This window comes from Nicotiana sylvestris, chromosome 5 (assembly GCF_000393655.2).
Source record: "Nicotiana sylvestris chromosome 5, ASM39365v2, whole genome shotgun sequence".
NCBI classification, from domain to species: domain Eukaryota; kingdom Viridiplantae; phylum Streptophyta; class Magnoliopsida; order Solanales; family Solanaceae; genus Nicotiana; species Nicotiana sylvestris.
In genome coordinates this window covers 142,751,047-142,776,460 of record NC_091061.1, presented here as the reverse complement: position 1 = coordinate 142,776,460, position 25,414 = coordinate 142,751,047, and the positions used below count along the sequence as shown (strand labels likewise).

The 25,414-nt window shown below is 37.8% G+C and overlaps 1 long non-coding RNA gene across 7 annotated transcripts in view; it reads left to right on the top strand.

Moving 5' to 3' along the window:
* Positions 1 to 1,839: 1,839 nt before the first annotated feature.
* Positions 1,840 to 25,414, top strand: part of LOC104249738 (uncharacterized) — a 41,680-nt gene continuing 18,105 nt past the window's right edge. Inside the window, exons 1-4 of one of the 7 annotated variants that reach the window (XR_011407694.1) lie at positions 1,840 to 1,953; positions 2,108 to 2,314; positions 2,526 to 2,627; positions 6,479 to 6,702. This is a non-coding gene — a long non-coding RNA (uncharacterized lncRNA). Of the gene's footprint in view, positions 2,025 to 2,107; positions 2,315 to 2,525; positions 3,254 to 6,478; positions 6,703 to 12,185; positions 12,246 to 18,305; positions 18,353 to 25,414 lie in introns of those variants that run through there. The other 6 variants (XR_011407696.1, XR_011407697.1, XR_011407691.1 and 3 more) reach the window with 6 other exon arrangements.

Below are 25,414 nucleotides of genomic sequence, written 5' to 3'. Positions count from 1 at the left end.
ATATACTATAATATAATACATAACAATTCGATACATTATAAAACAATATATAACAACATCCAAACAAGTTGTTAGGGTGAGGCCCTTTTTCCTCTTTAAACTAACGCTAGATATTTTGTACACCGGGCTACCTTTTTTATTATATTTGGCTTAGACGTGTTATAATTGTCTATGTATTACTATAATTACTTGATGAAATAAAGAGTACAATTATGCAAAGATTTTCTTCCATACCTATATTATTTAGTAGTGATATTTTTTCTTTAATATGCTTATACAGGTTTTGGTACAACTAAGCATATGAAGGGACTGGTGGGATTGCTTAATGTTTTTTTTGCTTATTGAGTGATTCATTAGATATTTGGTTTAATAATGGCTAGGATAAGTAGTACTCGACATGATAAGATTTTCTTTTCTTGTTTACAAAAGAGTGAGCCCGTGGAAAAAGGTTGTCCCACTTCTCATACTTTGAGCAAAGGGAAAGAAAAGGGGGGAAATAAGAGGTAAATAATTGGAAACATCAATTGAAAAAAGAATAGACTCACCCAACGTGTGATAAAAGTAACTTTTTGAGGTGCTTGTTTATTGAACAAGGATTTAATAAGTAATATATACTATATTATTAATCCAAAAAAATTATTGTATATTAATATTATAATTTAATCTTTAATAGTAATAATTATCATTTATCAATTTACCAATTAACGAACACAATAGTGTTCTGACATGTTAACTTAATTTGTTGCAAAAAACAAAACAAAAAAAAAACTTAAATAAAATTCAACTAATGTCAAATGCTCAAAAAAAATAGTGGGGTTTTGGATCTGAAGCAAAAGCAATCAGTATACTGATTGCGAAATTAAGAAACTAAGTTTAGCGAATAACATGAAAGGGGTCCATTATTGCTTTTGCTTCAGATCCAAAACCCCACTATTTTTTTTGAGCATTTGACTTACTGATTGCGAAATTAAGAAACTAAGTTTAGCGAATAACATGAAAGGGGTCCATTATTGCTTTTGCTTCAGATCCAAAACCCCACTATTTTTTTTGAGCATTTGACATTAGTTGAATTTTATTTAAGTTTTTTTTTTGTTTTGTTTTTTGCAACAAATATATATATACTGATTGCGAAATTAAGAAACTAAGTTTAGCGAATAACATGAAAGGGGTCCATTATTGCTTTTGCTTCAGATCCAAAAAGAACCAAAAGATTAAACCCAAGATCTTAAATCCGCCTCCGCCCGTAACAATTTCATCTTGATGGGAATGAGAAACAACTTCATTCAACTTAACCAAAAAAAAGTACAAACAACATATAATTATGTACAATAATCACTTCTCATAACCTTCAAAGACCATTTTCTACATGGCAATATCAACAAGAACTAGATATTCAAGAAGAAAAAAGAAAATAGGGAAATCAAGTACAACCCCATGTAACAAAAAGATGCTTAATTTTCCTCTTAATCACACCACTAATCATAATAATTATCGGAAAATTTGCTCTTAATCCACTTGAAACTGTTCCTCAAAGGTGTTTTAAGCTTACCTTCCATAGAATACATGTTATAACTAGCTATCCTTCTCTTCCTCTTCCCCTCCGGATTTTCGCCCGGTCCATTAAAACTTCTTCTACTTGAGACTTTGTTCGATCCTCGAAATCAAATCTTGCTTCTGTATAAGATGCAGAATGATAAGGGAAAGATTTGCTCTTCTCCATTATCAAGAAAATAGAGAGCTCAATAGGGTTGTTAATTAGCAGAAGAAGAAGGAAGTGTATATATATATAATTATATATATATTCTACTTATTTAGAAGGGGGAGTTGAGGTGCTCTTCGTCGTCCTCTTTGGGCTATTTTTGGAATTCCAATCCCTGCTTCGGGGTTATTTTTGGAAATCTGTCCTCTAAGTGGCTTAAACCTTTTCTCGTGTACATCCTTTTTGTTCAACACGTAAGTGCCAGCACGTTTTTTGTATATCCTTTTTCTTTCTCTCCTCTCTGCCTCTCTTCAGATTCTTCAAGGTATAGATCTCTCTAATTCTCTTTGTTTTCTCCCCAAGTTTGGAATTAAAGCTGCGTATTATGGGCTGTTGATTTTGTTCCAGGGTTTTTGCTATTCGAGAGTTCTGATTGAATTGAACTCAAGCCCAAGTTGCTTCCACTATAACTCTTCACACCAAACTCCAAAGCAAGACTGGAGAAGATGACGATTTGTAATAAGATGTTTGCCGCGTCTATCAGGTGTTGAGGTGTACTTTGCTTTGTCAAACACGTGGTGTGCAATTCTTCAATCTTCCCTTGTGTCTGTGTTGGTAGATCTCTGTCGTTCCTTCTTTGCTTTTCCTTTTAGGTTTGGAATTAAAGCTATGCAATTTGAGTTGAGTTCATTCTTATAGGGTTGTAGTCAGTGCTGGATATATGTTTTCAAAGAGTGACGAGTGTCGGTCTTGTAAAATGTGGCTGCCGACGCAGTTGGACTCACCGTTTGTCAGCTCATCCTCTTCCTCACTCTATTTTGCGCAGGTCGATTTTCTTTTTGCGGCTGCTGGGTGATTCATTTTTCTTCTGCCTGCCGTTCTCTGTGTTGGCATTACTGAAACATAAAATTATGAGTTCTGCTGAGAGGTGAGACATGCTTTTGCTGAAATTTCATGTTTGTTGTTGTGTACTACTCTGCTAACAAGTTCGACTTGGTTCTTTTAGCTAGCTTTCTGTTTCATCTTGATAAATCTTATGGCTTTACTTGGCTTATTAAATGACATATAACAAACTACATATATTTAATTAATGGCAGTTCGATACTATAACTCTATAAGTGATTTCAGGATGAGGTGCATTTTTTTGTTTTAATACTTAAAAAGCGATAACCAGTTACTTGACATATTCTATTGGGTTCTCCGGACTTTGATTTGGATTAAGGCTTGGGAAATTGGATAACCGAAGAGAAGTATGAAAGACAGGGACATCAGAAAAAGGGGAAGAGACTTTTATGTCGCGGAATTGCCGAGATGGATGCTGACTTAAAGGGGGTGGTAGGAAAGGAATTGAGATTTGGTGAGGTTAGAAAGATTTGACACTCTGGCTGCTGAAATGTTGAAGAGGTCGAATTTTCTTTGTGTGGGCCCCGACAGATTTATTTTATTTTATTTCAGTTAGCTTTGGTATATATGTTACCGGGAAGAAAATTATTATCACATGATAGATTGGTCAAGTCATTCCACAGAAATAAATTTAGCTTTTAGAACACAAAAGATTGGTATGGTCGTGTAACTACATTAGATGACGTGATCGTAGCAACAGATTTATCAGCACCTAATATGCTTATGTGTGCTTCCAAAATTAACAATGAAACCGAAAAAGAAGAATAGTTTGCAAGGAGATACATGTACTTAATTGAGATAGTGCTGGAGATCTTTTAAAAAGAAAATGTAATGGCTACTCCTAAAAAACTACAATAGTCTTCCATCCATGTTGTACTAGAGTATATTGCTGAAGTCTTAAGTGTAATTTACACGGAAAAAAATATGTATACATATCATTATGCAATTTAAAAGAGAGAGAAAAGGCAAAGCTACAAATAAAACAAAAAGAAAACCTTCATGATTGTTTTCAAAATTTCATCTTTCTTTCTGCTCGATGAAAAAGAATGATAGTTGTTGTAAACACGTGATTTTTGCCCTATGAAAGAATTACTTCCTAAAATTCAAAATAAAATAATTTTCCTTTGTGTTTTGTTATTTTTGTGGTATGTTTGTATAATTATTTGTATTTTTATGAGTGCATGTTTATTTTTTTTAATTAATAAAAATATAAAATATATCACATTTTCATTTAGTATTTAATTAAGTTTGTTTTGCAAAAATGAAAGTTACAAAAAATAGGAATATTTTGCATTGTTAGCATTTAATGTCAAATTATGCAATTTTGTTTTAATTGGTGTTTAATTGTGTATGATAATTGTTGTTAAGAGTTTAATTAGTATTTTTGGAGTTAATTTAGTTTGTAGCTCAATTTAGAATTTTAGTTTTATCAAAAAAAAAAGAGGGCTACAAAACGTTAATATTTGAATTGAGTCTAATATAGCTATTTTGACTATTTTACTTTATTTCTTCGCAAAAGAAAAATTACAAAAAATATATATGTAAATTTTAGCTTATGTATTTCTCATAAACTTGAAAAAATACAAAAAAAATAGTACCTTATTTGTACTTTATATAATTTCGAAAATTATAAAAAATGTAGTTTTATTAATGTTTTGTAGTCATTTTAAACTTAAAAAATATAGAAATAGTACTTTATATTTTTATCGTTGTATAATTCCGAAAATTACAAAAAAAGAGTTATTAACGTTTTGTAGCCATTTTAATCTTGAAAAATACAAAAAAATAGTACTTTATATTTTATCTTTATATAAAAAAGAAAATGACAAAAATAGTTTTATTTATGCTTTGTAGCTATTTTAAAAATAGTTTTGTTTTAAATGTTAGTCTTATTTTGGTAGTTATTTTGTTTGCATAGGATTAATTGAATAACATCGTGTTCTATTCTCAAGTCTGGACAAAGAATAATATTTGGGTTCAAACTACCCATTTTTAGGCCTAATTTTCGGACTTAGCCCGTAATAATCCGAGCCCACCACACATGGGGGACACGCGTGGGGGACACGGACGGAACACCACACACGGGGAACCCCACCACGCATGGGGGACACAAGTCTTGGACCCCTACACACGTGAGGTCCATATTCTTTGAACAAAGACAAAACACACGAGGGAGGGTGGATTTTAAAGGAGAAAAATTGGAAAGGAACGTGGGGGAAAAAAATTTCTGAAAAATTGAAGAAGGCACTGTTCACCTTCTTCTTCATTTTGAACGGAAGAAAAACGAAAAAAAAACGAAAAGCCTAGCCCGAGGTTCCTCCATCCTCACCCAACGACCACTGCTTCGTCCTCCACAGCCATAACCAGTCCAAACAACCAGTTTTATCCATCGCCGCCCCCCGTCGACCACCTCCAGCTGCTCAACCAAACCCCACTACCCCCATCGTCTGCTTCACGTCGACCAAACCCCACTGCCCAACACCCACCAGCCACCCCACTGCTTCACGTCGACCAAACCCCACTGCCCAACACCCACCAGCCACCCCATTGATTCACGTCGACCAGCGACCACTGCCGCTGCTGCTCCCCGTTGACCATGGCAGCAGCGAGTCCAGCTGCTGCCGCTGCTGTTCCTCGACGCCTCACGACACCCTCGTCCCTCCATGCTAATCCGCCACAGTCCAAACGTCCAACTTCTGCTTCGTCCTTTTTCAACGTCCACAAAACAGTCGTTCGACCTCCATTAGTTCAACTCCGAGTTCGACTTGGGTTCGTTCAAGTTTCAGATTTTTCTTTCAAGATTATTTGGTTCATTTTGATTTATTTTCTGTTATGGTTTTTGGTTTTAAGTGTTGTTCATAATCTTGTTTTGTTCATTCTATTTTTTTGGATTATTTATTCTTTGTTTAAAGTGTTATTTTGTAATTTTGTCTTGTTCATTAGTTCTCCTTCTTCTTCAAGACCTTTTTATTTGGTCAAGGTCTTTCTTCTGTTTGTTTGAGTGTGCGTTATAAACTACATTCGATTTGAACAACTTCGTCGAATAGTTAGTTTATGACTGCTTTGTTTGGACGAATACAACATGAATCACTTCGTAGGTCTGTTTTGATGCTTGAATCATTTGTGTGAATTTGACTTAAGGATTGGTTGTAGCTGTGTAGTGATTTGGTGTAGTTGTAAATCAGAGAGGTTTAAATACAGATTGCTAAGAGTGAGGGCAAGGCAATAATAATAGGGGATTTTCAGGGGTATTTTTGGGTGTTTAAAAGATTTAAAATGTTTAGTGTTAGTAGTCTGCCAGTTGAATATTCAGTGTATAATTAAATTAATGAATTATTTAATGAAAAGGGAATTAGTAGTGTAGAATACACCCTGTCTGGTATCTTTAAGGGTGGAAAATCAGAAAATAAGCATGGGATTAATGATAAAAGTGTATAGATGCACATGAGAAGGAATATACAGGCTGAAAGTGAAAAAACTTTGAATAAATAATGTTTAGCTCTAGCCTATAAATAGGAGGAGTTGATATAGAGAAGAGGACTGGAAATTTAGAGAAGAAAAATTTTCAGAACTTAAAAGGGAGAAATAGGCTAATTTTTCAGAACTAAAAATCAGTCTTTGAGAGTTAAAAACTGAAAGTGGGGTCCTTTTCTTTACATACTGAAATCAGAACTTTGTTACTGCCTCTGTGGATTGTATTTAGTGCTACTGATTTTCAGTCAGGCTTTCCGGGGTTTTTCAGTTTGGTTCTGACCATTGTTACACTGGTTATTGCTGGTTTTTGTTGTTGTTATTTGCTGTGGGATTCTGTTGTTGTGCTACTGCTGTACATTGTTGCTCCTGACCTCTTTTCTCTATTTGTAATTCGAATTCCAGGTACACATTCGAATCTTGTAGTGATAAAGCTTTGAAGTTGAAATGCAGCAATAAAATCCAACCGCTTCAATAAAGTAGATGTAGACAATCTGGTCTATTTAGTTTTTTTTCTTTGTGAACTGTTTTAATTTTTTTTTCTTTTGTATAATTGGACTGAAAAGAGAAGGAATCGTATAAATGGTCATGCGCTGATATAACATGAACCTTTCAATTTTGTTAAATTAATGGGGTAAATCATGATAAGTAGCATATCTCTAGTTAGTTGTTTGTTTCCATGCATATATTCAAGTAGTTCATAAACGAGATAGAGTACTTAGTCAAAACCCGATTAGTATTTCGTTTAGATGGTTAAAACTAATTTCCATTAGTCCTCTTAAGTGATTATACTCTCATCAGTATTGGCATTAATTCATGTTACAAATAATCTCACATAGATAGATTGTGGACTTGATAAAAATGTAAATGTAAGGTGGTTGGGTAGTGTCAACATTATAGCTCCAATAATAATAATAAAAGTAAATAAATAAATAAAAGGTCGTAGTCGATAATTTTATGTATTAATAATTAAGTATACTTACACTAATGTTGAGTAGTTTCAATAAAGTATAGTTAAATTGCGAATTCATTAGGGTTAATGAATTAGTCTATAACTTTGATCATTTAGTTAACCTCACCACAGTTAAAAATGGCTAATTGTAGTAACGTTAGTCAATCTTGTACGTTATTTTATATACATAATTCCATTTTTAGTAATATTAGCTTATGGAATAAGGCGCGAAACAATTTTCCATTTTTACAAGTTCAAGTATAATTTTCGTTAGCATCTGTTGTAATCTATTAATTAAATAAGTTACGGTTTTTTTAGCATGTAATTAACCAGGATTTTTCTTTATTTAGAGACAAATAAAAATAGAAATGTAGTTACTTTCCTTTTAAAAAATAATAATAATAAAAAAATTGCAGGACCCTCAGTAAAGGTTTAAGAAATTTTTTTAGAAGTCGGGAAGGGCCGTTTAGCGAATTTCACGGCCCTCCCAAAAGATAATAATGCACTAGAATCTTTAGGCGCGACTTTAGTAAATTACATTCCTAAATATGGGTGGGCATTTTATGCGGCCCGAATCCAAATCCTAAGACGTTTAATAGAGTGTGCCTAAGATTGCGGGTTCATTTGATGCGGCGCAATCCGAAAACATACTTTAAACGGCGTTCACTCTCTCGAATAAATATGTATATGTAAAAGCAATAAAAAGTAGAATCAGCACATAGGTTATTCATGTAAAAATCAGATAATAGCTAAATGCAACAGTTGAGTGACCGTGCTAGAACCACGGAACTCGGGAATGCCTAACACCTTCTCCCGGGTTAACAGAATTCCTTATCCGGATTTCTGGTTCGCGGACTGTAATACAGAGTCATTCTTTTCCTCGATTCGGGATTAAATTGGTGACTTGGGACACCCTAAATCTCCCAAGTGGCGACTCTGAAATAAATAAACAAATCCCGTTTCGATTGTCCTTTAATTGGAAAAACTCCTTCACCCCTCGCGGGGGCGGAAAAAGGAGGTGTGACAGCTCTGGCGACTCTGCTGGGGACTTGGAGACTGGACCCAGAATCTCTGGTTCAGGGTTCAGAATTCGAGCTTGGAATAATTGTTGTATTCAGCTTTATTAGATTTTGTTACATGATCTGTGCATACTGTGCTAACTAACTGCTTTTACTGCTTTGATATTTTGTGAATTGTATATAAGCTGTGCCGAAACCCATCTCCTCTCTGAGTCTTCTGAATTGTGAAGAAGAGTGTACGGTGTACGACTTCTTTTCTGTCTAAGTGTCAAGTCCCAATTTAGAACGAGGTTTGGATAAGTCGCAAAGTCGATGAAGCTTCTGTATTCCCGGACTGCCGCCTCTTCTTCGGCTCGAGTTGTCCGCTCGGGTAAGCCAGGTCTAAAACAAACACCCAGGTTTTGAACCTAGAATAACTCAGCCTCATGCCAGATCCCTAGTAGGAACGTTTGTTTGCTTCATGTGCATTTTGACTTAGGGGACTCAACACAGGGGTTGGGTCCGTCTAGGGCTAGCAACCTGAAACGGAAAGACCATCCTGATGCATCCTAATTGTTTTCTGTGCATTTATTTGCTCTGGCCTAGATGTTGACCGGTTTTTTGAATTTCGGGAATGTTAGAAAATTAAGAAAAAGAGAAAAATAGCAGTTGGAGAGTTAACTAATGGTTTTGAAAAAAAAACAATGCCCAAGTACTGTCGGAACTCTGGAAAATAAAAATAAAAAGTTTTATTTTTTGGTTTGTTTTACTAAAAAAAAAAAAGAAAAAAAGAGCAAAAAAAAATTAAAAAAAAAGAGTTTTTTTTTTGGTTCGAAAAATAGGCTGTTATATTGTTTGTCAAAAAAAAAGTTTTTTTTTTAATTGGAAAATAGGTTGTCTGAAAAAAGAAAAAAAAGAAAAAAGGGGTCTTGTTTTAAAAAGTAGTTTTTTTTTGCTTATGAAATGTCAAAAATAAAAATGAAAAAAGAATCCTATTTTAAAATAGTGCGGTTAATTCTCCCGAACTAAGCGGGTTTGATTCTCACCGGATGTGAGATACGTAGGCAATCCTCATCGGGACCAACCCCACCTTTTGCTAAAATAGCCAAAAACAAATAAATAATAATAAAAAAAAACATGTCAAAATTTTAGTTTTGTCATAAATAAGTCGAGTGATGTTGTTTTGTCAAAAATAGTCAAATGTTCCCGAAAGGGACGCCGGAAGGCTGACTTTGTATAAACAATCACCTTGGGTCATTTTTTAGGATTTTGGTCCAGTTGACCCACACAGCCTTAAAATCTTTGTCCCCGAGACGCTGAAAGGCTGTGTTTGCAACAGCAGGTCTTTTGTTTTAATTTTTTTTTTAAAAAAAATAAACAAGGAGTCAGCGGTCAGGTGAATACCGTTTGGATTTTTAGTCAAAATAAGCCGAGCCAGCTTCGGCAGTGTCTTAAACCGTTCTTGCCGAAATAGCCTTAGAGTATCTTTCAGTTGTCGAAAGGCTATTTTCGTAAAAGAACGGACAAGTTTGTAAAGTGTCATAAAATAATCCTCCCCGGCCTCAAAATTCATGTGAAATTTGGAAGGGGCCACATTTGCAAAAAATAATCGTTTGGTTGCATTTGTCGAACAGAGAAAGGGAGCTGACCGTTTGTTTTTGAGTTTGTAAAACTTTTGATTAGAATATGTGAGTCGTTTGATTTTCAAGTTTGTAGGTCGTCTTTAAACCTTTGAAACCCAGTTTATTTTATTATGAAAATTGATAATTCCAAAAAAAAAAAAAAAAGAAGAAAATATAAATATAAAATACAGGGGTTCCTAAAGTACTTTAAAGGGGCAAATAAGCGAGCCGGGATGACTTCATGTGTTTGAAGCAAAACATGTTAGAAATGGTTAACTGCCTAGGAGCATTGCATCCCCAATGTGCTATCATCAAATCTGTTAAACTCTAACACTAACAAGTTTGTTGTTTTTCATAAATACTAGACAGTTAGTTGTTAAAGCATTCTGGCAACACACCCTTACCAAACCAGATCCAAAGGACCGGTAACAACGAGCATGACTACTTCAGAAAATAGTACCGAGGAAAAAAGGCCGTTGAGCCAGTTGTTAAAAGAAGCGATGGAGAAAATAGAAAGGATGGGACTAGAGATGAATGCAATGCAGTTAGCTCTGGCCAAAGCACAAAAGAGCCCTGAACCACTGGGACATATGCCGGAATACCCTCACTCTGGCCCTTCAACAAGCCTCCCGAATCACCGTTATCTTCAGGAGAGAAGCCCCCATGATTCCCAAGCTCCACCACCCTATCAACCTCTCCCAACACCAAATGTTCCCACTTTTATGGGACCCACATCAGCCACCCTGCAAAGATCAACCAGCGAGCCGTTGTTTCAGGCTCACGATACGCAATACTATCCCCCTGAGCCCATATTCCATGCACCAGAACCCCATATCTACAATCCGCACTTGGAGGTACCGACAGAGATTGAAAAGCCGGTTAAGGTACCAGAACAAGATGAGGTAATGAGGAAGTTCAAAAGCCTGGAGCAGTCCTTCAGGAACCTGCACGGATTGGGCAACCAGGTCAGCGTGGCCTACAAGGATCTATGCCCTTTCCCGGACGTCCAACTCCCGGCTGGGTTCAAGATGCCTAAGTTTGATTTATATGAAGGGCGCGGTGATCCCATGGCACATTTGCGGGGCTTTTGTAGCAAGATGAGAGGGCAGGCGGCAAAGATGAGCTACTGATAACTTATTTCGGTCAAAGCTTGAGTGGATCGGCACTGGAATGGTATACCAGGCAGGATTCCAGCAGATGGTACACTTGGGATGATCTGGCGCAGGCTTTTGCGGGTCACTTTCAATACAATCTCGAGATAGTCCCTGACCGTCTCACATTGCTAAGGACCGGAAAGAAGCCTGGGGAAAGCTTTCGTGAGTTTGGTTTCCGCTGGAGAGAACAAGCAGCCAGAGTTGATCCTCCCATGAGAGAGGGAGAAATAGTGGACTATTTCTTGCAAACACTGGATCCAACTTACTTTGGTCACTTGGTGACGACGGTTGGAAAATCCTTCAATGAAGTAGTAAAGATAGGGGTCATGATAGAGGAGGGTCTGAGGTCTGACAAAATCCTGAATTACTCGGCGCTCAAGGCAACGACCCAGGCTATTCAGAGCGGCACGGGAGGTGCGCTGGGAAGGAGGAAGAAAGAAGAAATTGCCACGATTGAGGCAAGCAGTTGGTCCATGGGCGGTAAACCATACTACAACCAACCTAGACCCCACAGGCCAAACTACCCATACAACCCACCACAGCACTACTATCCACCCCAAGAACCACACTTCTCCGTGCACCAAGCCCAGACATACACTCAGCCTCCGGCTCGCCCGCAATGGCGCGCGCCGGCTCCCCAGAACACACATGCACCACCGCAAAACACCTATCCTCCACCAAGGGCATACAGAAACCCTCCAGGGGCGGGCTTTCGGGGAAATCAAGCTGCTAGAAATGACAGGCTACAGAGACATAGAGTTTTTACTGAGTTGGGAGAAACCTACACGCCATGTTCCACAAATTGAGGCAATTAGGTTTTGTTAGTCCTGTCAAGACTAGAGGACCAAATCCTCCACCCCGAAATTTGAACCGTTCAATAAGCTGTGAGTACTGCTCAGGAATGCTGGGGCATGATACCGAAAAGTGTTGGAAGTTAAGGCATGCAATACAAGATCTTATTGATGCCAATAAGATCGAAGTCCAGACGCCGGAGGCGCCCAACATCAACCAAAACCCATTGCCAGTACACCACGAAGCTCACATGATCGAGCTGGTATACGAGGGAGGAGAGCCAAAGAAACCCTCACAGACAGTGATGACAATCCAAGCCGCTCCGAAAGAAGAATCGACCGGTGTAAGAGCGGACATATAGTTTGTGGGGCCTGAGGCCAAAACCAACAATTGGACGGTTACTCATCTTCCTATCCAGGGTGAGTCCTGGTAGTAGGCTTTGATTTTTGCTTTTTTGTTTCGGATTATTCCAGGGTGTAATCCAACTCTTATTTTGTTTTGTAAAAGTGTGAACCCTGTTATCCCGCAATTTCAATAAAATTCTTTTCTTTTGTCTCATTTTAATTTTGTTTTGTTCTTTTTCTTTCTGAACAGTTCTCTTTTTACTGGTTCTAATGACATGGCATGCACAGCGGATCTTCGACCTAGTCTAATAAATCAATCTGACTCCGACTTAATGATACAAGAGATCGATTGTGACGATGAGTCTGAATATGACGGGGATGAAGCCTTCGAAGAAATAAACCGAGAACTGTGCCAATTTGAAGAGAAACCCAAGCCTAATCTGAATGACACTGAGGCTGTGAATCTAGGGGATGCAGATAATGTCAGAGAAACCAAAATCAGCATCCACATTGAGCAAAAGGCAAGTTCGCCCCAAATTGGCAAGGGCCTTATATCGTGACCAGAGTGTTGTCCAACGGTGCTTTGTGTCTAACAGATATCGAGGGAAGGTGTGTCGACATGGCTATCAATTCTGATGCAGTCAAAAGATATTATGCGTGATTTCTTTAATTATGGTGGCTATTGGTTCGTTCGTTTGTATTTAGTACTTATTGGATAATGAAATGACGGAGGCAATTCTTTCTTCTATCCAAACACTTTTAACATTTGCTTCCCCCTTTTAAGCCTTAAGTTATTCTTTCATACCCCTCTTTTGGAATCACTAATGGGAAAAAGATATGAAAAAGGGAAATTAAAAGAAAAATGAAAAAAAGAGATAAAAATCACAAACAAAAAAAAACAACAAAAGCGTTGGGAACTATGTTTGACCTGATTCCTCAAAGAGGATACCTCACGGCTCGGTCACAGTGTGCATAGTTCAACATAGTATAACAAAAATAAAATTCCCCAAGCAAAGAAAACTGGGGCAGAAGTTAGGTTTTAAAGTTTCAAAAAAAGGTTTGATTCCAAGAGTTGTAGTAGTTCACCCATCAAAGTTATTTTGAAATTTTGATAGCCTTTCTTTTAGCCCCACGCCGAAACCAACATCGATGTCCAAAAAGACCTCCCGATCAATATCCGAGAGGTGGCAAGTCAGGCAAATGAAAGCCGAGAATAATGCACTGATCCCCAGCAAGAAGAGGATCATAAACTGGAAATGAATTGATAGCCGAAAAGAATCTCCAGAAGAGAGAGTCATATCGGCAACACTCCAATTCCCCGCTGAAAAAAATAAAATGAGAGAGTCTTATCGGTGAAAACCTTCACAGGCACCATTAGGCAACGAAAGATGAGAGAAATGAAATGAGAGAGTCTTATCGGTGAAAACCTTCACAGGCACCATAAGGCGACGAGAGCTGAGGGAAAGGAGAGAGTCTTATTAGTGAAAACCCCTCGAAGGGCAATATAAGGCAACAAGATAGATTGGCAAAAAGGGTCTGGATTTGCGAAGAGGTGAGCACCTATTTATCCCCAGCAAGTGAGGCCATCAGGAAGATTGATTGATACAAATAGACTGGGTTGATTAATCCGTAATGCATGACATGATCGTTGAGACCAGTCATACCGTCCAGATAAGTTCTTTCCTTTTCTTCTCCCCCAGCGTTTGCTCGGGAAGATTTTTTCTCTTTTTCTATCTTTTCATTTTCTTTGTCTAAAAAGATTTTTTCCAGAAATTTGTTTCGAAAAGGATTTTTCAGAGTTTACTACCAGGGGCCGAAAGAGTACAAAGCAAAATACGAAGGGGACAGGCCAAAGTCAAGACAATAAGACAAAAGGCGTTTGTTGCAAAACCAAATGACAAACTGTCCTGGAAAGTTAAGGGGAACATGAAGAAAAGCAGGAATCAGAGGTTTAAAGACTTATGAACCAAGTTCCAAAAAGATCCCCGGTAGAACTTCGATAGATCACTGATCAAGGTCCAAGGGGGTCAGACAAAACAGAAAGAGGGAGAGAAAATTAATCCGCAACAAGATAACCCTAACAGGCTTATCCTAATAACGTTATCCCCAGATGATAACATTTTATGCCCTGCAGTGCTGGGAGAAAATAAACTTTTAAGGGGGTAGTTTTGGAGTTGAAGAGAACTCCCCCAGCATGTTTTGAAACAAAAGCGGGGAAGAGATAAATGAAATACCATCCCAGCAGGAATATCATCCCTAGCAAGCAACTTTATCCCCAACCAGTTTTGGGAGCACAGAGCAAGGGAAAGGGAAAGGGAAAGGAAAAATCATCCCCCAGCAGGAGTGACATCATCACTCACCATGTTAAAACTAACAAAGTTTTCTTTGATTTTACCGGAAAACAAAGGTTGATGATGGCAGAAAAACACGCCACAAAGAAGGTCACCAAAACCGGGGCAGAAAATTTTCTGCCGTTGTTAAAAATTTTCTCGGAGAAACGAGGAAACAAATCCAGATACATTTTTTTTTATTTTTTTTTCATGTCCTAGGTCGCCCACCAGTATAATGATGGTATGCAGTTCTGTTTTCATTTCCTGTCCTAGGTCGCCCACCAGTATAATGAGGGTATACAATTCTGTCTTTACATTTCATGTCCTAGGTCGCCCACCAGTATAATGAGGGTACGCATTTTTCATTCCATGTCCTAGGTCGCCCACCAGTATAATGAGGGTATGCATTTTTTCATTTCCTGTCCTAGGCCGCCCACCAGTATAATGAGGGTATACAATTCTGTCTTTTCATTTCCTGTCCTAGGTCGCCCACCAGTATAATGAGGGTATACAATTCTGTCTTTACATTTCATGTCCTAGGTCGCCCACCAGTATAATGAGGGTACGCATTTTTCATTCCATGTCCTAGGTCGCCCACCAGTATAATGAGGGTATGCATTTTTTCATTTCCTGTCCTAGGTCGCCCACCAGTATAATGAGGGTATGCATTTTTTATTTCATGTCCTAGGTTGACCACCAGTATAATGAGGGTATGCATTTTTCATTTCATGTCCTAGGTCGCCCACCAGTATAATGAGGGTATGCATTTTTCATTTCCTGTCCTAGGTCGCCCACCAGTATAATGAGGGTATACATTAGTCTTTACATTTCGTGTTCTAGGTCGCCCACCAGTATAATGAGGGCATACATTTCTGTTTTTCATTTCACGTATCAGGCGCCCACCTGTATAACGAGAGGAATACTTTTCAGTCTTTACATTTTATGTATCAGGCGCCCACCTGTATAACGAGAGGAATACTTTTCAGTCTTTACATTTTATGTATCAGGCGCCCACCTGTATAACGAGAGGAATACTTTTCAGTCTTTACATTTCATGTATCAGGCGCCCACCTGTATAACGAGAGGAATATTTTTCAGTCTTTACATTTCATGTTTCAAGCGCCCACTGTAAGCACGTGATTTTTGCCCAATATGAGAATTACTCCCAAAAAATTCAAAAATAAAATGATTTTTCTTTGATGTGCAATTTTGTGATATTTTGTGATATTTTGAATAATTATTTGTATTTGTCTGTGCATGTTTATTTGCTAAATTAATAAAAAATACAAAAATATGTCGCATTTTGCATGTAGGATTTAATTCTACAATTGTTAGTGATTAAATTTGTTTTACAAAAATTAAAAATTACAAAAATAGGCATCGTTTGCATTTTTAGCATTTAATGTCCAAATATACAATTTTATGCTTAATTAATACTTAATTGTGCGTTAATTGTTATTGAGAGTTAATTTGCGCTTTTATAACTTAATTTAGTTCTTAATAATAGTTTAAGTATTTTTATAATTTAGTTTTAGAGAAATAAAAGAAGAAAAGAGAGCGAAAATATAAAGAAAGTCGGAATTGGGCCTCTTCTTCGATTTCAAGCTATAGGCCCAAAAAATGGCCCAATCTTCCCTACGACCCAGTCCATTTCGAACTAGGTCGACCCAGTCCATAACCCAACATCCTATTATCTTACAAACAATACAAAACAAAAAAAAAAAAGAGAAAAAAACCCTAAAAAGACCTAACCAATCCCCCCCCCTTTCTTCACTTTCTCTCTTTTCATCATCTTCCCCAAGCTAAAAAAAACACAACCATGGTTGCCCCCCTTACACCCCAACCATGGCTTCCCCTCCATCTTCACGTCTTCATCTTTTCCATCGACGTCGTCCATGGTTTCTCCGTTGCTTCATCTTTTTCGTCAAACCTCCGTTGTGCGCACTGCTGCCCGTTTCTGCTCCCCGCTGCTTCTGCCGGTGCGTCGTCTTCCCGTCATCCTCCTCGACGGACTGCCGCTGCCATGGTCGACCAGCTGCTGCTGCTTCTGTCTCAACCAAACAACCAAACGAACACAGCCATGGACGAGCTTCGACGTCGACCATGTCGTCGTCCATGGCTGTCCGCGCTGTGCTGCTGCCTGTCGCCGCCGCTGTTGCTGCCTGTCGCCGCTGTTGCTGCTGTCTTGACGTCGTGCTGCTACTGCTCGTCGCAGCAGGTGTTGGACGGACTGCTGCTGCTGCTCGTCGCGGCAGTAGCTACGGGCTGCTTCATCTTCTCTTCGTCTTCGTCGTCATTTGTTCGAGCTTTGGTCGAGGCTCGGACAGATTTGTTTACAATCAAAGTTCTTCGTTGATTCATCTCCGGTTAGTTGTTTTTGAGTTTTATTTTGTCCATATTTCGTTTTTATATTTCTAAAAGTTAAAATCGTTAAATATTTGATTCTTGTTTTGTTCGTTGTTTATCGTTGAAATCATTTTTTCTAGTTTGTTCATGTTCATGTGCTTTGTTAAAATTAATTTTCAGATTTCAAAATAGAAGTTTAATTAGTTGTTTTCATATTCATTTCATGTTTGTATTATTGTTTAAGTGAATATTTGTTAGTTTGTTGTTTGTTAGATTCAAATTGAAATTTAATTAACTATTTCTTCAATTTATTTCATGTGTTTATGTATTGTTAGAAATTGTTAGTATTGTTAAGTTCAAGTTTAAGTTCATAATTGTTTCTTCGTCGATCTTGTTATTTGTTTAAAGAATTTAGTTGTGTTAAAGGAATATATTGATTTAATCGTTTAATCCGTCATGTTTGTTGTGTTAAAATAGATTCATTCATGTTCATGTTTGGATGATCTTGAATCCGAATTTTGTATAGTTTGATTTCTTGTTTACCATTTATGATTATTTCTTGAATTGTTCTCATAATCTTGTTTAAAGTTTAATATAAGAATTGTTTGTTGTAATGTTGTTAGAGTTGATTTTAAGTTCAATATTATTGAATTTAGGAATCTAAATATACTTGTTTGATTGTTGTTGTTGTTTAAATCCGAAAAATAGGTTTGTTGTTGCCAAAAATATTGTTCAATCAAATTTTAGTTGTTCTTGGTTGTTCAATTTGTGTTCATGTGATTTGTTGTTGAAATGTTGTTAAAATCATGTTCATGTGATATTGTTGTTATGATGTTCATCCGTGTTCATATTGTTGTTTGAACATTGTTAGAAATTGATCATATTGTCTATATTTTGGTTAAGTTTGATTAATTGATGTGTTATAGCTGATGGGTAGTTTGGTAAATTTGTAATACGTTCAGGGGTAGTTTGGTAATTTCAGTAAGGTCGGAAGGGGTAGTTTAGGAATTGTACATTTTGTAATTGTTTATTTGAAGCATGGGGGACAAAATGAAATGGGGTGGGTTGTGATATGATTATTTAATATAAAGGGGGGACAAGATTTAATTTAAAGGGGAATCTTGCATTATTTTAAATGAAGCATGGGGGACAAAATGAAATGGGGTGGTGTGATATGTTTATTTAATGTAATGGGGATGAGTGGAAAGATAATGGGTTGGGTAGAGAAAAAGTATGGATTTTAATTAATTGAAAGGTTTATGGGATGGGTTATAAAAGAGAAGTCTTGAAATCAGATAGAGGGGAGACAGACAGAAAAAAAATAGAGATTAGAGAAAAAAAGAGCTGAACATTTATTCCGAAAAAAAAAACATTGAAACTCTCAAGAAAAGAAAAAAAAAACCTACAAAGAAAATAAAAAAAAAGCTGAAAATTAGAAGAGAAAGTAGTACACACTTGATAAATATTCTGGTATACAGGTGTAGAAATTAAGGGTTGAAGATTAACTAGCCTTTCAAAAATCTGAAAATTTCCCTTGGTTTCTGTCCGTTATTTTCGGCATTCCTGGATTTTATTTTGAATTTTTCAAATCTGTCACTGGGATTTTCGTTGACTGGTTATTGCTGGTTATTGTTGTTGTTGCTGTGTTACGTATTACGTTGCTGACTTTCTTCTTCTTATATTGACAATATCAGGTACACAACTGTAATTTTGGCATTTTGTAAGCTGAAATGAAGAATGGAGTGTTAAATTTTTAATTTAGTTTAATTTTTTTTTGTATTGTATTTAGGTTATTCATGTATTATTATTCTGTAAATCACTGTCATTTGGCATAATTAGGCATATTATAGCGACATATTAAATAATGCCTTAACCAGATTATTAGGAAATATATTTAAGCCCGGTTATTAATTAAAATTGCTTAATAACAAAAAATAGAAGAAATAACGTAAAAAATGGCGTTATTGAATCACTTTGGCAAAAATTAACTAAATTCCTTATTCATAAGGTTTTTCGTCAACGATAAGTTAATCAGAATCATGTAGTCAATTTCAGTTAAAACATGAATTAGTTTGCGAACAAGTATTAGGACATGATGTGAATTAAAACAAAGTTAGTTAAGGTTAAATTGTTTAATTTTTTAGAAATATGGTTTAGTAATCAAGTTTTTTTTTCTTTCAATTTTCAGTATTTGTAAATAATTAGCTTCAATAAGCTTAAGTCTTACTAACAATTTGAATTTTAATCCAACTATGGGATAATTAGTTTTTTTTTATTTTTTTATTTTTTGACTATTCCATGTTGTATTTATGATTATAATTTTTATTACTTTCTGTTAATATTTGTTTTTCTCTTCTATTTAATATGTTATTTTCAAGAATGTAGATATTGATTTTATATTTATAGATAAACTTAGTAATAATAAAAAGGTAGTCATTAAAGGATATTCTTAAAATAAGGAAGGATTTCGCTAAAAATAAATAGATGTAAATAATACAAATTTACAGGATTATCCAATCTCATTTATTTATTTAATTATTTTTTTAAAAAAAATACTTAGAATTTGGGATGGATTGTTTAGTGAATTTCACTTCCTTCCTCAAAGATAATGACGCGCTAGACTCTTTAGGCGCGATTTAATTAATTTTACCTTCTTAAACTCGGATGCGCATTTCATACGACCCAAATCTAAATCCTAAAACATTGAATAAAAATGTGTTCCGGATTGCGGGTGCATTTCATGTGACGTAATCCAAAGACATATTTTAAACGATGTTCACAATTTTTTTATTTTTTTTAAAATAATAATAATAATAATAAAGTGGTAAAAAGTTAAAATTGGCACATCGGTTCATAATTGTATTAAAATCAGATAAATAAGCCAAATATGACAATTGAGCGACCGTGCTAAAACCACGGAACTCGGGAATGCCTAACACCTTCTCCCGGGTTAACAGAAATTCCTTATCCGGATTTCTGGTACGCAGACTGTAATATGGAGTCATTCTTTTCCTCGATCCGGGATTAAAATTGGTGACTTGGGACACCCTAAATCTCCCAAGTGGCGACTCTGAAATAAATAAATAAATCCCGTTTCGATTGTCCTTTAATTGGAAAAAAACTCCTACGCCCTTCGCGAGATCGGAAAAAGGAGGTGTGACAGCTCTGGCGACTCTGCTGGGGATAAATAGGACCCAGAATCTCTGGTTCAGGGTTCAGAATTCGAGCTTGGAATAATTGTTGTATTTGGCTTCGTTTGATTTTGTTACATGATCTGTGCTTAATGTGCTAATTAACTGCTTTTACCGCTTTGATCTTATGTGAACTGTATATAAGCTGTGCCGAAACCCATCTCCTCTCTGAGTCTTCTAAATCATGAAGAAGGGTGCACTTCGTGTGACTTCTTTTCTGTATAGTGTCTAAATTCCCAATTTAGAACGAGGTTGGATAAGTTGCAAAGCCGGTGAAACTTCTGTATTCCCGGTACGCTGCCTCCCCCTCGGCTCGAGCTGTCCGCTCGGGTAAGCCAGGTCTAGAACAAACACCCAAGTTCTGAACCTAGAATAACTCAGTTTCATGCCGGATCCCTAATAGGAACGCTTATTTGCATCATGTGCATTTTGACTTAGGGGACTCAACACAGGGGTTGAGTCCGTCTAGGGCTAGCAACCTGAAATAAAGACCATCCTGATGCATCTTATTTGTTTTATGTGCATTTATTTGCTCGGTCTTGCATGTTGACCGGCTTCTGAGTCTCGGGAGTGTAAAATAATAATAATAATAATAATTTAAAATAAAATAAAATAAAAATAGCAAGTGGAGAGTTAGATGATTAATTTAGAAAAATCAGTGTCCAAGTACTGTCGAAATGCTGCCGAAATTTTGAAAAAAAAACATATATATTTTTACTTTTAGAATTGTTTGTTTGCCTAGAAAGCAGAAAGTGTGTAGGAATAAGTCTTTTATTTTAATTTGCAAAAAAAATAAAAATAAAAAAATAAAATATTTCCTTTTAATCTCAAAATCCCAATTATTTGTTTAAAAGATATTCAAAATAAAATTCAAAAATATTTTTTTCTGTAGTATTTCTTTCATAAATTCAGAATATTAGTTCAAAAATATTTCCTTTCTCCTTAAAAGTTTTTTCAAGAAAAAAAAATTATTAAAATCCAAAAAATATTTCTTTAGAATATAGATAGTTTTTAAGTCAAATAAAAGTTTTTCCTTCTTTAATCACTATAATAAATGTGCAGGATGAGCACAAGTCAAAATGAACCATTCTCAGTGTGTAGCGAGGTCCCTTTGCAACTCCACATGTGGTGGAATGATATGGGAAAGGATAGTATAAAGATAGTGGAAAGAGTTTTGGGAGGTTTTGTCGATCTGTTGAATATCAAGCCAAGGACAGATATCATCGAGGCTCTAATACCGTTCTGGGACCCAACACGCAACGTGTTTCGTTTTGCTGACTTTGAACTTTCACCTACACTAGAGGAAGTCGCCGGATATGCGGGGTTGAATGGGAAACTAAGAGGGCAGTATTTACTTTCACCAAGACCAGTATCTCCGCACGCGTTCTTGGATTTGCTAAGCATTAGTCGGAAGGTGCAGAATGATGATTTGTCGAAGGGATGTTGTACTCTCCAATTCTTGTATCAACGGTACGGAATTCCTCAGGGTTTGGAAGAACCAAACCTCGGATTAATTCACACTGGGAACAGAATCAAGTGGGAAGCAAGACGTACTTTGGCATTTATCACAGCATTTCTGGGAGTTGTGGTCTGTCCCCGCAAAGATAAAAAAATAGAGATAGGCCTTGTAGGGATGGCCGATGTTGCAATCAAAAGAACCGACAGTACTGTGGTTCCTTTGATTTTGTCCGAAATCTACCGAGCTTTAACTATATGCCGAGAAGGAGGCAAGTTCTTTCAGGGATGCAATCTGTTACTCCAGCTGTGGATGCAAGAACACCTCCATCACCGAGTGGGATACATGAACCACGGGTTGACTGAGAGAAACTGCATTAGCGGCTTTGAGAAACGAATGACAGGCGTCATATTTCCCGAAGGCGTCGAAGCATGGCTTGCACAATTGAGGTCAACAACAGCCGACCAAGTTGAATGGGCATTTGGGTGGTTGAATGATACTGAGGTAATATACATGGCGGCCGAGGAATGTCATGTTCTTTTGATGGGACTTCGTAGCATCCAACCATATGCTCCTCATCGGGTACTGCGCCAACTAGGAAGATTTCAGGTAATTCCCACTGATGAGGATCTAAGCAAGCACGCCATTGAGTTGAGTCCAGGAGTCGTGTTCCCCGAAGGAAAAATTAGAAAGCTGTGGCACGAATGTAGATTCCTTGAACCCAAGACTATGGTTCGAGAGCTGGCTAAGGGTGAGGTAGACCCAAAATACGATGTTTGGTTCGGGAAAAGGTTTCAGATTCGTCAGAGGCCTGCCAAAAGAGCTCACGTACAACAATTTACGGATGATTCGCAGGAACAGTGGGGCTGGTTAGTAAGAGAGGAAGGCTACCGGGTTGAAATCGGGAAGCTGAAGCGACAAATTGAAAGGCTTATGTTTGAAAACAATGTTCAAGTAGCCTCAGAGCAGGGTGAGAAGAACAAATTAGCCAAAGAAAACCAGGCACTGAAAGCCCGAATTCGCCAAGTCGGTAAGAGTAATAGCGACCGACAGAAACGTCGTTCTGATGAAAGGTTGATAGCGGAATTGAGAAATCAAGTCAGCCAAAGCCGAGAAGACTTGGAGAGATCCCAGGCTTGTATAACAAGAATGCGGGTCAGGTGGGCCACAGTTACAACATCACGGAGAGAGCACCTATGGCAAGTAAAAAGGGACTACGAAATGAGTGTTGCGACATTGAGAGAGATAAACTCCATTCTCAATAATCGGGTCCTCAAACAAGCTCGGGATGCTAGAACAGATAGAGAACGCTGCTATGAGTCGATACCCCGGATGGAAGAACAAATGGAGAGGTTCCAAGAGCAGCTCATTGACAATACTCGAATATTGGGACTAAAGAATCAACGGATAGAACAGATGTGCATAGAGAGGGATAGAATCAGGGGTAGGATCAATGATATAGGGCGCTATATCACCACGAAGTGCCTAACATGTGAAGAGATGCCTCGTGATATCCTTTTTGCCTCAGTCATGGGTTATGTCCATCAGATCATGGAGGAACTAAAAAGCTTGCAAAGAAGCCTGGCCCCCAAGCCCGCGGAAAGGCCGAATGATGCCTCGCGGGCACCAAAATTCAAAGCTTTAATGTATCCCTAGTTCAATCTTGCACTTGTTTGTTTTTCGAGTCTGTTGTCTACCCATATGTTTTTTTTCAAACATTCTCAAAAAAAAAAAAAAAATTATATATATATATGAAGTCTGTATTTTTTTTTGTGATGGCTTTTAATAGCATTATTTTGAGTAAAAAAAAATAATAAAAAAAACTTTGGTCTTATGGCACGAACTACGCTTGGTCTGATTCGTGCGGGGTCACAATACGTAGGCAATCTCTATAGGATTCGACCGTAAAAAAAAAAAAAAATATATATATATATATATATATATATATATATATATATATATATATATATATATGTTTGTCAGAGCAAAAATAAGCCGGGATGATGCATGCGATTAGAGCAAAAGCATGTTAGAAATGATTAACTGCCTAGGAGCATTGCATCCCCCTAACGTGCAATTACAATATCTGTTAAGACTCTAACACTGACAAGTTTGTTGTTTTTCCAATCAATATCAGTTAGTTGTTAGAGCGTACTGGCACCGTACCATTATCAAACAAGATCAAAAGGTCCTATACCAGAAAGCATGACTGGGTCAGACAACAGCGTTGAGTCAGAAAAAACGGCCAATCAGATGCTGAAGGAAGCCCTGGAGAAAATGGAAAAAATGAGGCTAGAAATGAATGAAATGCAGATAGCCTTAGCTAGAGCCCAGAAGGGGCAAGAACTACCCGTTACTCCTACCCTCCAACCAGTACACACGCCGGAATACCCCTCTCCCGGTCCTTCAACAAGTTTCCCAAGCCATCACTATTATCAGGGAAGAGAGGCTTATGATTCCCAAGCTCCACCTCCCACTCAAAACCCTCCTCCACCAAATGTTCCCGTCTTTGTGGCACCTCCCCCAGCTCCACTACATAGATCATCCAGTGAGCCGCTATTCCAAGCTCACGACACCCAATATTACCCTCCCGAACCCACTTTCAAAGCGCCTGAGCCATATACCTCCTCTCCCCATTTTGAAATCCCGGGAGAAGTTGATAAACCGGTTAAGAATGCAGAACAAGAGGAGGTGATTCGTAAAGTCAAAAGCCTGGAGCAATCCTTCAGGAACATGCATGGTTTAGGAAACCAAGTTAGTGTCGCATACAAAGATTTGTGCCCTTTTCCTGATGTACAGTTGCCTGCGGGGTTTAAAATGCCGAAGTTTGACTTATATGAGGGGCACGGTGACCCAGTAGCCCATCTGCGTGGTTTCTGTAGCAAGATGAGAGGGGCTGGGGGAAAAGATGAGTTGTTGATAGCATATTTCGGGCAAAGCCTGAGCGGGTCAGCGCTAGAATGGTACACGAGGCAAGACCCCGGCCGATGGTATACATGGGATGATTTGGCCCAGGCATTCATCGGCCATTTTCAATATAACCTCGAAATAGTCCCTGATCGTCTGTCATTGTTGAAACTAGAAAAGAAGCCTGGGGAAAGTTTTAGAGAGTTTGGTTTCCGCTGGAGGGAACAAGCTGCAAGGGTTGATCCTCCCATGCGGGAGAGTGAGATGGTAGATTACTTCTTGCAAACATTGGAACCTACCTATTTTGGTCATCTAGTGACATCTGTCGGGAAGTCGTTTAATGAAGTGGTAAAGATGGGAGCCATGATTGAAGAAGGATTGAAATCTAACAAGATCTTGAGCTACTCGGCGTTGAAAGCAACCACCCAGGCCATCCAAAGCGGTACTGGTGGTGTGCTGGGGAAGAAGAAGAAAGAAGAAGTTGCGGCAGTTGAAGCTAATGTTTGGTCCAAGCACAATAACCGTCCACTCTACTACAACCAACCCAGACCCCATCACCCAAACTATCAATATACCCCATATGGTCCACCGCAACACTATTATCCACCACCAGAACCACAATTTTCTATTCACCACGCCCAGACCTACACTCAACCCCCAGTGCACTCGCAATGGCGTACACCAAGTCCCCAAAATACACAGCCACACCCACAAAACACCTATCCACCTCCCAGGGCTAACAGACCAGGAACCAGCTTCCGCCCAAACCAAGCTTTTAGAAATGAGAAGGCCCCAAACAAAAAAACATTTACTCCGCTGGGAGAATCTTACACTTCTCTTTTCCACAGATTGAAACAGTTGGGGATGCTGACCCCAGTTGAATCCAAAGCACCAAATCCTCTTCCCAGAAACCTGGACCACTCTGTTAGCTGCGAGTATTGCTCAGGGATGCCGGGGCACGATACTGAAAAATGTTGGAAGTTGAAAAACGCAATCCAAGAGCTCATTGATAATCGTCGTATTGAGGTACAGGCTCCAGAGGCCCCGAACATCAATCAAAATCCGTTACCAGCGCATTATGAGGCCAACATGATCGAACTGATACATAAGGGGGCAGAGCCTAAGAAACCTTCGCAGGTGGTTATGGTGATTCGTTCTACGGAAACCAAAGAAAAGACAGTGAGTGCAAGGCCAGTGGTTCAGTTAAAAGCAGTAGAAGACAAGCCAGTGCTAGTAATGGGAAAGGGAC